At 33.8% G+C, this 16,441-nt stretch overlaps 1 long non-coding RNA gene across 1 annotated transcript; it reads left to right on the top strand.

Moving 5' to 3' along the window:
• The first annotated feature begins 893 nt into the window (after window positions 1–893).
• On the top strand, window positions 894–5,045 carry LOC132062926 (uncharacterized). The gene is made up of 2 exons (XR_009416279.1): window positions 894–1,221; window positions 4,757–5,045. It is a non-coding gene; the product is annotated as an uncharacterized LOC132062926 (long non-coding RNA).
• Window positions 5,046–16,441: the final 11,396 nt, after the last annotated feature.

Below are 16,441 nucleotides of genomic sequence, written 5' to 3'. Positions count from 1 at the left end.
ACAAATCTCTATATATATAAAGCAGGGACAAAGGCCCTCCTACGTGGCACTCTCTATGACCTTCATTCTTATTTATCTTTTTTCTTAGATTTTTGGGTTTTTCAACTCATTATACGTATATTTTATATTTAAAAAACAGTAGCATTACGACTAACACCCATTAGAGGAGAATCCAATAGTTATTACCAAACGCCACAATAGTTACTGCACAGTCCAAGTCCACAACGGTTACTAGAGAGTCCCAAGTTTCTATCAAAAAGCAAAGCATCTATCTTTTTGTTCCACAACGTTACACTCATTTTCTTCCACTTCTTCCTCCCTCTCCCTGAAATCTCTATTTGTTTCTTCTTATTGGTCTTGTCTTCTTCTTCTTCATGTAATCAATCCCCAAAGATATGATTCTTATTACTTACTCTAACTCGAAAGATTTTGCCATGAAAAGAAGGGTAATTGTTTTTCCGTTTTAAGTGTCTACATATTCATTTGCAATCTATAATTAGTTTTTTTTTTTAAAACTGTATTGGTAGTTACCATTGTGATTGAGTTGTATTTCTGTGATTTGTTCAACAATTTTAGGCTAACCACTAAGTTGAAGTAGTGAAAGCTTTATGCTCGACGTGAGCTGTGGTTTTCATAAGTTGGAATAAGATCTCCTTTTGTCATACTCAATGATTTTGCCAGTATCTGTAATAGCCCTTTTGGTGGGAAAGATTCCTTTTCCATTTTGTACTTTTTTTAATTTCAAGATTGTTACGTCTTTGTGTATATTACATAATCAAACTTGGTTGTATGACTTTTTGAGTTATTATAATATATCTTAAGGGAAGATTAGAGGATATTAACAAAGGCATCCTTATCAGCGGTCACTTCACTTAAAAAAATCATTTCTGGTAATGCTTTTGTTTATGAAAATAGATTATAATTGGTGTTCTTTAACTTCTTTTTTCCTGGAGGTATTCTTTAAATTTACTCTGTAATAAATTTATTTGATGCTAGCGTCTTCACCACATTCAAGATATCTAAATTTTTTTTAATTCAGGTACATACTTAGACCGCTTAATTTTATTCGATTTTGGTCTTCATATGTATTTATTATGTTGTTGTTGTATTGGTCTTCATATGTATTTATAACTGCTTGACGATTATTTCGGAGTGCTAAGCTGCAGACATGACGACTCATAAACTGAGAGCCACAAAGGAAATACTCCAACCATGAAACCAGTATGGAAACGCCTTTCAATTATTTACATACAAGGAACACTGTTTTTTGTTCTCTTTTTTCCCTACACATACAAGACATACTATATTTTCGTTCTATTTTTCCCCCTAATTTTGACAAATTTTGTTATTAACATTGTATTGTCATTCTCTATTTCCTGCAGTACTCTAACAACAACAATTGAACTGGCGATTTACTTTATTCTTCAACACTTTTAAAAGGCAGGTCAATATTTCAATTTTCAAATGTGAAGGCATGTGTCATATATTAATTTGGTTAGTGTAAACACCCGGTGATTAATTTTATACCATTCTTTTCCTCCTTCTTTTGCTTTTCCCCCCCACAACTTTAAATAATTTGGTTTCTTTCTTCCTGCCTACTGTTAATAATGTTTATCATTTGTGTAATTACTCTAATTATTAATCGTACTAGTTTCAGTACCCGCGCGATGCGCGAAAAATATTAAAAAAAAACTCAATCATGTATAATATATTGATTTAACAAAAAATTAATTGTCACTTTGTTTCTCAATACAATGTATCCACTAACAAACACTTGGTAAAATCAAAGAATAAAATTCATATAAAGACAATCATCAAATAGCTTTCAACGAACTCAATATCGTAGTTATATAATTTAACTCTTGCTAATTTATAAAAGTTGATAGTACCAATAAAGAGACAGATTTTTTTAAGAATATTTATCTTTGTTTAATTTTTTTATTTAAATTGAAAAACTAATTAATTTCTCTATTCAAAGTTTAATCTGTCAATTTGAATTCAAAATTAACATGCAAATTGCATTATGTATTTATATTTTTCTAAAATAATCGAGAGAATTTTTCTTAAAGCGCGAGCATGCTTATTTTCACGGTTGACTATCCTTCTGTTATGGTCAAGTCTTATTTTTTTTTTTGCAAATTTATTTTCACGGTTGACTATTCTCCTTTTATGATCAAGTCTTATTTTTCTTCTTCAAACTTGCACTATTTTTTCATCCCCCTCTCCCCCTCCCTCCTTTCCCTTTATATTGCTTATCATTGTAGTGCTCATTACTTAGTATCTTACATTATCATGTAACTTTTTATCAGGTTATTTTTTAATAAGTATCTTCTTATTACTCCCCACCCTCCCTTTATGTTGCTTATCCTTGTATCATGTAGCTTTTTATCCGCTTGTTTTTTACTAAGTCTTATTAAACCCTCCGTCCACCCCCCCCCCCGCCCCCAACCTCACATGGAAATATATCAGTTTGTTTTATAATAATTTCTAGGTTTTTTTTATGCTACTTCAATTATGTGGTCTTATCAATCTCAATAGATAAGAGTTTTTTTTTTTTTTTTCATATATTTAATATAGAAGTGTTAAGATTAACAAAAGGAAACATATACAGAAATGATAAAAGATATGTAAATTAACTATTTAGACTAAGCTGTAGAAAGCGACTCCGTAAACAGTAAAAAATCGATAAATTAACAAAAGGAAGCATATGCAGAAATGGTAAAGTTTCTGAAATAAAACCTTTGTAGTTTTTCCATGAATAAGCAAAGAACATAGAATACTTTTGCGGAGGAGGAGGCTAGCTCTAAATTCACAATCCTGCATGTCCAATTGCATGCATTAGAATGCCTCATTAATTCACAAACAAACATAAACTAAAACAAAACTAAAAAGCTATGAACACGACCAGGAAAAAAGAGGGTAAAAAAATGCACTTTGAGATAATGATGCTAGAGAAAGTCATTGTCTTGGAATATATAAGGAGTAAGGACCACACTCAATTCAAAATCTTATCTTTCAATTAAATTTCAAAAATATTTAGCTTTAAATTCAAAATTGAAAACTCTATCTTTCAATTTAAGAACTCATATATCGATTCAAATATGTTACTTACTCCCAATATTTTTATTCTATTGCTTTCAAATTTTCCATTGTTCAAATTTATCAATAATATTTCTGCATATTATTTAATTATTTGCCTTTATCTATATCTCTACGGTTAGATTTTGAATTTGCAATGGAATTGTCTTACCTTCTCTATTGTAAGGTTTTGAATGTGATTTACAATATTCATCTAATAGATTTACCGATAGAACCAGATTCCTTGCGTTTTGGATTTATCTATATCTCTACACTAAGGTTTTGAATTATGAATACTTTATTTTAATATTTGAAATATTGGAACTTTAATTTATTTATATTATGGATGCAGTTTGGTTTCTGAAACACCAATTCAACGTGTTGAAAAAAAAAAGAGAGGCCCTTGCATAAATAAAAAAACTTTTTTTAAATTTTGGAACTATGTATTTGACTCACGATAATTTAGCCTCGTCTAATTGTTGAAAGTAATTATATTAATATTCAATTGAAACCAACTTTTGGTTTGGAATTTCGTAACAAAAAATGATTTAAATAATCTGAGAAAAGCAAATACTTCATCGGATAAAAGACATCTTTGAGTTTGAATAATTCTAGATAATTACATATTGTATTGTGAAGGATAAAGTTCACCACATTTTTATCTTTCAGTTTTTATTTAAATTTAATATAGTATTTGGTTAATAAAGAACTCTTTTAAAAAATATCTTTTAGTTTGGATGGTCCTACAATTACGATATTGCTAAGAATGAGTTTATCACATTTTTATTTTCCATTTTATTTTAAACTAAATGTGGAATTTGATTAATACATAACTCTTTTATAACTGATATGTTTGATCAGTTTGATAGTCCTATAATTGTGATATGTATTATTAAGGATAAAGTTTGAAGCTTTATCCTAAATGCGGATAAATATGGCTTGCTTAAAAATTCAAAAGTTTGTTTCTCATAAAATTAGTTTTTCAATTTTGGAATTTGATAAAAATTATTAGTAAAAGACATTGTCCTAATTCTCATTAGCTTTGTCTTAAAATTGCCAAGTGGCTTGTTATTAGCTTGCCACTTGGCTTAACCACATTGCTTGTACCTCTCCTTTTATATATATATAGATTACCTTAGCAATTTCAAAAGTCACTTTCTTAAGCCTCTTTTGGGAGGCCAAAAGCACTTTTCCTAAAAGAAAAAAAAAGGCTTATTTTAAAAAGGTGAGTGTGTTTTACCAAACTTTGAAAGAAAATAAGTGTTTAATGGGAATAAAGCTGTTTTTTTATTAAAAGAACTAATTTTCTCCAAAAGCACTTTTTTGAAAAACACTTTTGAGAAAATACAGAAGCACTTTTTAAAAGCTTGGCTAAACACTAATTGCTGCTCAAGAATAAATTTTAAATTAATTGATCAAACACAAGAAACGGAGGGAGTATTCATTTGAAATCTCAAATGCATTCTTTAATTTCTGTATATATAATAACCCAAACAAGATACCATGAGTTGGGCATTGGTACTATTGTAATTTTTGTTTGCAACTTTGATTTATCCTCCCTCTCTTTCTCACTTAGCTATTTTCCTTTTCTTATTTTTTCCATTTTTAAATGCTTTTCCTTTCTTGCTGTCTTTTTTTCATAACGTAACCATTAGTAATTATTATCTTTTTTCTTTAGTAATTACGATGTGATAATTTATTTAGGTTGGTGATTGGAAGAAAACGAGGAAGTAAATGGTGATGAAGACAGCAAAGAGGAGGAACAAACATGGAAGGAAAAATTGATACGAAATTAAGCAACTTGAATTCGATAGTAACAATACACCTTGTATGGACTTTAAAAAAATTCTATGGACTTAGAATAATACATTGTTCACAAATGTAGCTCCTGAAAAACTTATTTTTCCCGTTTTCTCCTTTTGTAGCACTTTGTTTCTCAGAAGACAAACCTTGAAATTTCGATCTAAGCTTTTATGGATGTTTGTCTTATGTCACTCTTCTTATGAATTTTTATGTTAATTTATAGGAGAAACTTTCAAAATGAATGAACATATTATTTTCTAAAATGATTGTCATGCTCTATTACAAAATAACTCGCGCGGTCAAATTTACTAGTACCATAATAATTCTGGCTTCCACTAAAATGACTAATTAACCTCCAACTTCAAAACATCCAATTCACAAGATAATTTATTCCAAATAATTAAGACAGGGTGGTCTCATAACAACGACTGACCAATTGTTTTTTCCAACATTATTCAAACTTTAACTATTAGTATAGATATCTTATGTTTTAAGCTTTGTGACTTTGCTCCTTTTTGAAGTTGTAAGTTGAGAATGCTTTTTAAAGAACTGAGGAATGACTTTGAAGTTTTTCATCAATTATGGTTTGAAGCTTTTTCTCCATTTGGTGAAGCAACCAATAGATTAGTCTTTTTTTTTTTTTTTTTTTGCGAAATTAGAAGTTGGGTAGCTCATTTCCTATTTTATTTCTGTGCCACTATGTCACGACCTATTTTCACTAAGTCGTGCGGGCACCTACCTTTCCCACCTCGGTAGGCGAACCCTTATTCCAACAATAAAAAATATATAAATAAAGCGGAAGAAGATAAAATAACGTAAGTCTCACGACAATAATATAAAGAAATATAGAAATAATGAGAATCCTTGATGCTCTACGGTCGGGTTTCATACAAGAGCATCTAACTAAATACTATAAGTCCGAATCATAATAATACATAGTAGCCTAAGATCATGTCCCAGAATGAAACAAGACATAAGGATAAAAAAGAGTCATCGACATCGATCGTCCTCGTACTTTCTCATCCCGAAGGACTCGAATCGGAAATCCTCGAATATTAGCCACGAAGAGTAGAAATCGATCTCGTCGGTACTCGCATTCATAAAAGAATGCGGCAAGTGTAGGTCGAAGACAATCAACGGGTGCGGTAGGTATCATAGGCCGACTAAGACTAGATAACGTATATAAAGAGAACAAGCAAGAAAAAACATATAAATCAACAAGTACAAGTCAATATGAATCCATATCCACGAACAAGTCATCTTTTATGTTATAGCATCTAAACTTAATTGTGCCAAGTCTTAGTATAATCAATCCGAGATCGGTACATCACGGTAGCATCACAACAATCAAGAAAAGAACCAAGATATAATGCAATGCAATAATGTATGTAGGATGAATGCAATGCATATGCGGTTTTGTACAACATGTCCGGACGGAGCTTAACTCCACGTCTCGGCGATCATGACCCATGGGGGACCCGCGAAGTCCATGTACCACTCGCTCCGAATATAACCTCGGATCACGAGCACACTCTCACGATCCGGCAAAGACCTCGGGCATCGGACACTCCATCGTTCCGGCAAGAAACCTCTGCAACAAACACTATCTCTCTTTTACCCTCGGCAAAGACCTCGGAGGCTACACTCTCTCACATATCATCGTTAGTGCCATAACCATGCATATATCAATGTATCATGGAAATGCATATGAGTATGATGAAATGTAATGTTAAAAACCAATTCAATCGAAACGGTACCGCACATGGAATACAAGTAATATCGGCAATAAGGCTACACAAAAAGCCACGATGGGATCACCATTCTCATCTCCATATCAATCAAGTAAAACACCGCAATATCATAGTCATCTATATATCATTAGTCACGGATACTCAATGTCTCAAGTGGCAACGAGCACACAAAAAAAAATAGATCAAGATAAGTCAACAACACAACGGGATGTGTATCCCCAAATCATACAACAAGGTCCAACCTAAGAAAATATCTAACCTGACTTGATACCGCAGGTTTATATGCATTCTCCGACAATATCATCTAAACATACGCTTCGCTAATCAAAGTCTCACCATAAGGTAAACCGTAACCTACCTCGATGCCGAACGGGTGTCACGAACTTTCACGCCAAAGCTTTTCCTTCCGAAGTGCTTCCGAACGGACGAGTCTATCAAATATATAATCTACGTTAGAATACGAATCTAAGAGCGCCCATATTTCTATACCTATATTTGAAACCCAAAAACGCACTCCAAAAAGTGGCATTGGGCCCACAAGGGCGAGATTTGGAATTTTGTTGAAAATAATTTCACCCATTATCTAAGGATCATATAATCCGGGTGGCATCTCTCTCTAAATAATTCACCCAATTATGTGAACTCCAAATTAGTTCCAAATCACAACAACAACACCAACAACCTTATGCACATTTAATCCATAAGAACATAGCACCGTAACAATCCTCATAATTCCATAAAATCCAATTCATATCTCAACAATTTCATATAAACAACTACAGCTTTAAATATCAAGATTCCTTCACTCTTAACACATAATCAATGACAACAACAACAATGTAATAAAATATGTTCCGACAATTTTAGCCATAAATATCTCAAGTACATTTTTAAACAGTCCACAAACGTACCCCATGAACCAACAATAACATTGTATACGATTTACGGTATAATTTTCGCATTTTCTCGTCTCGTGATTTAGTCATGACTTCAATGAATTTAAATATACTTAGGCGAGGATAATTCTTACCTTATATGCCAATAACTACTCTTCTTCCATAAAATAATAACTCACGTAGCTGCTACTATATTTGAAATTCTTGATGCTATATCCATTTGAAGTTGTATTCTTGCTATCCGTTGAGCATAAGTGTATCTCAATTGTAGTTGTTGTATATTTCCGTTCTTGCATCTATTCTCTTTGAGAATAATTTTGGTCTATGAGAACTAGCAAGATAACTCCTTCATCTTTGGACAGTGAGTCCACTTGCACATCTATATAATATGTGAATTGCGTGTCCTTTAATAATAGCCACCAAATACCCAATATTGAATTAGTCACTTTCTCCATTTCTTCTCCATCAACCATGTGAAATAGTTGTCCACCCAATTTTATATAATAAAGTCTTTGTCTTTAGTTAACTCTTTCCTCCCCTTTTTTTTTCTTAGTTTCACGATATTCCCATCCAAAGTAAAATGATAAGGAATCAATGTGTATGATTGCTACCTAAATTAGAACGTTGCAGCCCTCCAAATATGTTGTCCTTTCATTTTTTATTGGGGCCACTAAGTAAGGCATCAAGTATATCTTTCTTTGTGGAACGTGGGGCCCACCCACAAATATCCACTTTATTGTTTACCCATGATTCATATTCTAAAACGTGTCATCCACTAGCATGTATGCATTTCATTAGTCATATCCTTTACTTGACAAAATCCCAAGTGGACATTGTGGTCTCAATACTTGTTCCCTTAATTTCAAAACTAAATCATTTTATCTCCCACTATCGTCCAACATTTGACTAGCTACACATATCATTAAAATTTTTTTTTTTTTTTTTTTTTCTTATCTCAATCTACTTAAACATGGACCATTTCTAACACACTTCATATACTCATTATCACAATCTTGTTGTAGAATTCTAATCCACAGTCTGTTTATACATATACCAAATATTATTCCAAACCACCGTCGTCACACTTGTTAAGTCCTAAATTATTTCAGGACTTTATCCAATTGCACACCTAGCCACTTTATTTACTTACTCACTAGTTGCTGCCACGCAGGGGGTCATGATGTCCACCTTAATCATTAACCATAAGCTACTTATAGGTAATTAATCTCCCGTTAAAATTAGACATATAACCAATTATCCACTCCGTCAAATACCATATTTACCCACTTACACCTTATATGTGTGTAAATATTATTTCTATGAATAAACTATTTACACACATTAAATACATATATTCTAAAATTTACTCGTCAATTAAATAACCGAATCACCCGTTATCGCAAGCTATAGACACCAAAAATTAGACCACGAAAAAGGGTGTTTTAGGAATATTATCTTTTCAAAAGTGCTAAACGACCAAATGGGTCGTTACATCGGATACCAATTAAACAATCGCTCGTCCTCGAGCGACAAAAAATGAACCCCGATGGTAACTAAAGAATCTTTAATAGGACACTGCGGAAAACCTCTACGGATTACGCCATAAAACTGTTCTCTCTCCTTACTAGCCGGAACTCCCTCTAACTTAGATAAAAGACCTAATTTTCATATTTCCAAATTCAAAATTTTCCCCCATCCTCAGTTTCCGAATATAACCATTGCTTTTGTCAAAATGTTCTAATCCTATATAACCAAACCTATGAACGTTATCGATAGGCCTCACAATTTTCCTTAGAACCACACCAACCTTAGAATAAGACGCAAACCTTGCCCACTACGAATCGGTAAAGTATTTTGATTTCACTAACCACTTCTTTCACCATTCTTAAATTTTCTTTCGTCGAAGTACCCTTGCCAAAAATCCTTAATGGAAATAATTTCCCTTTCTCCTTAGTTCATAAGTTCACTAACGTGATCAACGATATCTAAAAGTATTTCACCATTAGTGCTAGTCACACCATCATCATTCGTCACCGTAAATAATTCCATTGACCCACGCCTTATTCGATAGTCCTCAAAAAGATGTTTACGGATGAATAACCGACCACTTACTTAACTATACCGAAATTAGTCAAATATAAGGTATAAGTCAACGTATTGTAGACTTAGGGTAGATAATTTACTTTAAAGTACTAGTCTTGTCTTTATATATTTCTTATGTGTATAAATACTAATACAAATTATTTCTTGTCAATATAGATTTCTTAACCGTACTTATATAACGTAATTAATTGATTCTTGATTGGTATATCATGGCTTTGACGTATTACAGATTTTTTTATCGGTTATATACGTCTATTCTTAATTACGTATTTTAAAAATAAACAATACGTATCTATACACAATTCCTAATTTTTATATATATATATATATATATATATATATATATATATATATATATTTGATTTATATATATAAAAGCGTAGTTCAAAAATTTTTTTTATTTTTTTTTTAAAAAAAAGCTTTTACCCCTCAGGTAAAACCCAGATGGCCGACAACTTATGAAAAGAGCATGTCCTCTTTCCAAAAGCAAAAGCGACGGCATCTTCAAGATCGGCCGTCCACTTGGATTACGCGTTTTATAGGGAAGAGTGATGTACAGGAAGTGACTACACTAGGCGACCTTCGTTCGTTCATGCACTTTTGCCTATATATGCTTCTAGGATCCTTCCTTTTGAATCCAATTACAAGAAAGAATGCAAGGTAATTCAGGACACTACGCTATCGATCATCGGACGATAACGCTTTTGATGTTGCTAACAATCCTTTGATGATGGATTTCACTCTTGAAGATCCATTTTATTCATCTTTTTATAACCCTACCCCGGGTGATGGTCATATTACGAATATCTATTTGTATACACTAATAGTATTTGTTCTAAATAAATTATCTAATGTATTATAATGTTATGGGTGCGGGGATGTGGAGCGAAACGAGGGATGAGAACGAGTGAATTGTTGTCGTGACAACAATCAAGAAAAGATAATTATAACGGAAAAAGGGAAGCAAAAAATGTTATCTCGAGAAGCAATTTCCAAGTGTTTTTACATGCCAATAAATCGATGCCAAGGAACTCAATATTGGGGTGACACTTTTGAAGATAAGATGTAGGGATTTGGGAATTCGAAGGTGGCCACATAGGAAGTTAATGAGTCTTCAAACCCTAATCAAGAATGTTAAGGTTCACTCTCTATATATACACATCTTCTTTACACTCTTGTTTCAAATAAAAAAAAATTCACCTTTTAGTTTATGTAACAATATTATATTCTCTTAATATTTCGTTTAGAAAAGAACGTTAAGATATTCTCTACATAGACATGTTACCCTTGTTTCGATGATGAATATTTGCGGGGAATTGAAGAGGGGGAAGGAAATGGTATGGAAGAAGTGGAAGGATGTGATAGATTCATTAGAGGAAGAGAAGAAAAGGATGGAGAAATCCGGACATGGAACTTGAGGAGAAAACAAAGAAATTAAGGCAATCTTGTTTCAAGGCACAATCCACTAACCACGAGAAAGCTTATGGGTATGGCGATAATTGCAGGCTTCTTTTGATCTTTGCGATAGTGGTCCGATTTAGGCACAATAATCTTTGCTATTGGTTATGGCCATAGAGAGAAGATGATGAAGATGAAGTCATTAAGTCTCTTCTTGCCGACTGTTTCAACTCCAGCAGCCCAACCTTGCATGATTGAACTTTTTTTTTTTTTTTTTTTTTTTTGGTGTGTTCCTATTAGCTACTCGAAGAAAGTAGTTGGGACAATGGTAAAATGTGCTGATTTGAGTGGTGAAATCAATCTCTTTAAAACTTCCATTTGTGTAGACTGTCGATATCACGGAGCTCTTGAAATGCAGTTTCCTTTTCTTTTCAATTAAAGGCGAATAAACCTAAAAGGTTTAATTAAAGGCGAACAAACCTAAAATGATCAATTAAAGGCGAACTAGCCTAAATGCGGTCTTGATCTATGATTATTAATGATGCGGTGCCAATGATTTGGGGATCTTCTACCCTTCCAAAATTCACGTCTAAAAAGTTCTGTACTCAAAGAAATTTGTGAGTTTCAAATTTAATCGGTATTAAGTTGGCTTTGCCCTTTGCTTTATACGAATCTTGCAATTGCGACACTAGGCTCGGAGGAATCGAGTCAAAAGTAGTTCATATGTGCAAGGAAAATAAAATTAAGATTTCTAATAATGCGACCGAAGCCTATGTAAGCCTATAATTAAATCCTATTATAAGGTGGATAAAACCCAAATAAATAATGAAGTCCTATTATAAGGTGGACAATCCTAAAATAAAATAATTAAATACTTTGAATAATTCGTTCGTTAAATGACCACTCCACTACATCTATACCTATTCTCACCTTTTCATAATTAGGTTCCACTTTGCCACCAACCTTTAGAAAGGAAAAGTCATAGCACTAATCCATTGATCAAATTATTTTTATCTTTTATCCCACTACAATCCAACATTAATAACAAAAATGCCCAGCTGTTCAGTCTCGTTTCTCGTGCCAACGGATCTCAAAACTCGCCTTTGATGCTTCCAACGGATTCCTTGTGAAATTTCACTCAAATTAGGCTTTTGAATCACTCAATTTGACCTTATAATGAATGAGATATGGTGGTTTCAAGTTTTGGAAAGAATGCAGATTTTTAATACGAATTTCATGTAGCCATTTCACAACTTTCCCATAATTCTCATTCGAAAACTTAGATGCAGCACCCGATAATCCTTCATCTATACCATAAGAACTCTTACTTTGCTATACGTTTCCTAAAACCGATCATACCATCGAAACAAATCGCTCTTATTAAGCCATAAATGCGTTCTTGCCTCTTTCGAGAAAACCCAATACTATAAATATGAGAGATCTTATGACTCTATGAATCACCTTTCCCATTCCTTCAACCAACCTTACAATAACGAGCCTAACCGCGACTCCACACAGCTGAAACTTCAGGTCATAGCTAGAAACCGAACTTAGTCACGCATCTAAATTAGGACAACACAGCTCGTATTGTTCCACAACATGTCGGAAACAACCGTTCGCACAGGAATTTAAGGACGAACTCTCATCATCCGGAAGAAGGTAAAACAGAGAAGTTCAGATACCAATTGGGATCAACTAGATACCAATTTGAATGGAGTAGCACGAAATAATGAAAGAATGCGAATTTTCCTAGATGTCCCATACCTCCCAATTATAAGTGTGGCGCGCAACACACCCATAAGTAGGACTCTACTAGACATTGCTCTTGTACTTATAGACCGGGTAACCTAAGCTCTGATACCAACTTGTCACGACCTATTTTCACTAAGTCGTGCGGGCACCTACCTTTCCCACCTCGGTAGGCGAACCCTTATTCCAACAATCAAAAATATATAAATAAAGCGGAAGAAGATAAAATAACGTAAGTCTCACGACAATAATATAAAGAAATATAGAAATAATGAGAATCCAACCCCAAGTATCGGTCGAGTCATACAAGAGCATCTAACTAAATACTATAAGTCGAATCATAATAATACATAGTAGCCTAAAAGATCATGTGTCCCGTAATGAAACAAGACATAAGGATAAAAAGAGTCATCGACATCGATCGTCCTCATGCTCATCCCGAAGGACTCGAATCGAAATCCTCGAATATTAGCCACGAAGAGTAGAAATCGATCTCGGGTTGGTACTCGCATTCATAAAAGAATGCAGCAAGTGTAGTCAAGACAATCAACGGGTGCCGGTAGGTATCATCGCCGACTAAGACTAGATAACGTATATAAAGAGAACAAGCAAGAAAAACATATAAATCAACAAGTACAAGTCAATATGAATCCATATCCACAGAACAAGTCATCTTTTATGTTATAGCATCTAAACCCAATTGTGCCAAGTCTTAGTATAATCAATCCGACCAGTACATCACAGTAGTATCACAACAATCAAGAAAAGAACCAAGATATAATGCAATGCAATAATGTATGTAGGATGAATGCAATGCATATGCAGTTTTGTACAACATGTCCCGGACGGAGCTTAACTCCACGTCTCGGCGATCATGACCCATGGGGGACCCGCGAAGTCCATGTACCACTCGCTCCGGAATATAACCTCGGATCACGAGCACACTCTCACGATCCCGGCAAAGACCTCGGGCATCGGACACTCCATCGTTCCCGGCAAGAAACCTCGGGGCAACAAACACTCATCTCTCTTTTACCCTCTCCGGCAAAGACCTCGAGGCTACACTCTCTCACATATCATCATTAGTGCCATAACCATGCATATATCAATGTATCATGGAAATGCATATGAGTATGATGAAATGTAATGTTAAAAACCAATTCAATCCGAAACGGTACCGCGCATGGAATACAAGTAATATCGGAATAAGGCTACACAAGCCACGATGGGATCACCATTCTCATCTCCATATCAATCAAGTAAAGCACCGCAATATCATAGTCATGATATATCATTAGTCACAGATACTCAATGTCTCAAGTGGCAACGAGCACACAAAAAAAATAGATCAAGATAAGTCAACAACACAACGGACGTGTATCCCCCAAATCATACAACAAGGTCCAACCTAAGAAAATATCTAACCCAACTTGATACCCGCAGGTTTATATGCATTCTCCGACAATATCATCTAAACATACGCTTCGCTAATCAAAGTCTCACCATAAGGTAAACCGTAACCTACCTCAATGCCGAATGTGTGTCACGAACTTTCACGCCAAAGCTTTTTCCTTCCGAAGTGCTTCCGAACGGACAGAGTCTATCAAATATATAATCTACGTTAGAATACGAATCTAAGAGCGCCCATATTTCTATACCTATATTTGAAACCCAAAAACGCACTCCAAAAAGTGGCATTGGGCCCACAAGGGCAGATTTGGAATTTTGTTGAAAATAATTTCACCCATTATCTAAGGATCATATAATCCGGGCGGCATCTCCTCTAAATAATTCACCCCATGTGAACTCCAAATTAGTTCCAAATCACAACAACAACACCAACAACCTTATGCACATTTAATCCATAAGAACATAGCACCGTAACAATCCTCATAATTCCATAAAATCCAATTCATATCTCAACAATTTCATATAAACAACTACGCTTTAAATATCAAGATTCCTTCACTCTTAACACATAATCAATGACAACAACAACAATGTAATAAAATATGTTCCGACAATTTTAGCCATAAATATCTCAAGTACATTTTTAAAAGTCCACAAACAGCCCATGAACCAACAATAACATTGTATACGATTTACGGTATAATTTTCGCATTTTCTCGTCTCGTGATTTAGTCATGACTTCAATGAATTTAAATATACTTAGGCGAGGATAATTTTTACCTTATATGCCAATAACTACTCTTCTTCCATAAAATAATAACTCACGTAGTCGCTACTATATTTGAAATTCTTGATGCTATATCCATTTGAAGTTGTATTGCTGCTATCCGTTGAGCATAAGTGTATCTCAATTGTAGTTGTTGTATATTTCCGTTTCGCTGCATCTATTCTCTTTGAGAATAATTTTGGTCTATGAGAACTAGCAAGATAACTCCTTCATCTTTGGACAGTGAGTCCACTTGCACATCTATATAATATGTGAATTGCGTGTCCTTTAATAATAGCCACCAAATACCCAATATTGAATTAGTCACTTTCTCCATTTCTTCTCCATCAACCATGTGGAAATAGTTGTCCACCCAATTTTATATAATAAAGTCTTTGTCTTTAGTTAACTCTTTCCTCCCCTTTTTTTTTCTTAGTTTCACGATATTCCCATCCAAAGTAAAATGATAAGGAATCAATGTGTATGATTGCTACCTAAATTAGAACGTTGCAGCCCTCCAAATATGTTGTCCTTTCATTTTTATTGGGGCCACTAAGTAAGGCATCAAGTATATCTTTCTTTGTGGAACGTGGGGCCCACCCACAAATATCCACTTTATTGTTTACCCATGATTCATATTCTAAAACGTGTCATCCACTAGCATGTATGCATTTCATTAGTCATATCCTTTACTTGACAAAATCCCAAGTGGACATTGTGGTCTCAATACTTGTTCCCTTAATTTCAAAACTAAATCATTTTATCTCCCACTATCGTCCAACATTTGACTAGCTACACACATATCATTAAAAATTTTTTTTTTTTTTTTTTTCTTATCTCAATCTACTTAAACATGGACCATTTCTAACACACTTCATATACTCATTATCACAATCTTGTTGTAGAATTCTAATCCACAAATACCGTTTATACATATACCAAATATTATTCCAAACCACCGTCGTCACACTTGTTAAGTCCTAAATTATTTCAGACTTTATCCAATTGCACACCTAGCCACTTTATTTACTTACTCACTAGTTGCTGCCCGCCACGTTGTGGGGTCATGATGTCCACCTTAATCATTAACCATAAGCTACTTATAGGTAATTAATCTCCGTTAAAATTAGACATATAACCAATTATCCACTCCGTCAAATACCATATTTACCCACTTACACCTTATATGTGTGTAAATATTATTTCTATGAATAAACTATTTACACACATTAAATACATATATTCTAAAATTTACTCACAATTAAATAACCGAATCACCCGTTATCGCAAGCTATAGACACCAAAAATTAGACCACGAAAAAGGGTGTTTTAGGAATATTATGCCTAAAAGTGCTAAACGACCAAATGGGTCGTTACACACTAATTGTTACACTCTTTTGGATTTTTTTTTTTAATGTTTTCCTTTTGGAGGGAAGGGCCAACAAAAGGAGAAGGAAAAAGATAGCATGATAATGGAACCTTACATT

Source organism: Lycium ferocissimum, chromosome 7, assembly GCF_029784015.1.
Source record: "Lycium ferocissimum isolate CSIRO_LF1 chromosome 7, AGI_CSIRO_Lferr_CH_V1, whole genome shotgun sequence".
NCBI classification, from domain to species: Eukaryota; Viridiplantae; Streptophyta; class Magnoliopsida; order Solanales; family Solanaceae; genus Lycium; species Lycium ferocissimum.
The sequence above is the reverse complement of the archived record's forward strand: the minus strand, read 5'-3'. Positions and strand labels throughout refer to the sequence as shown.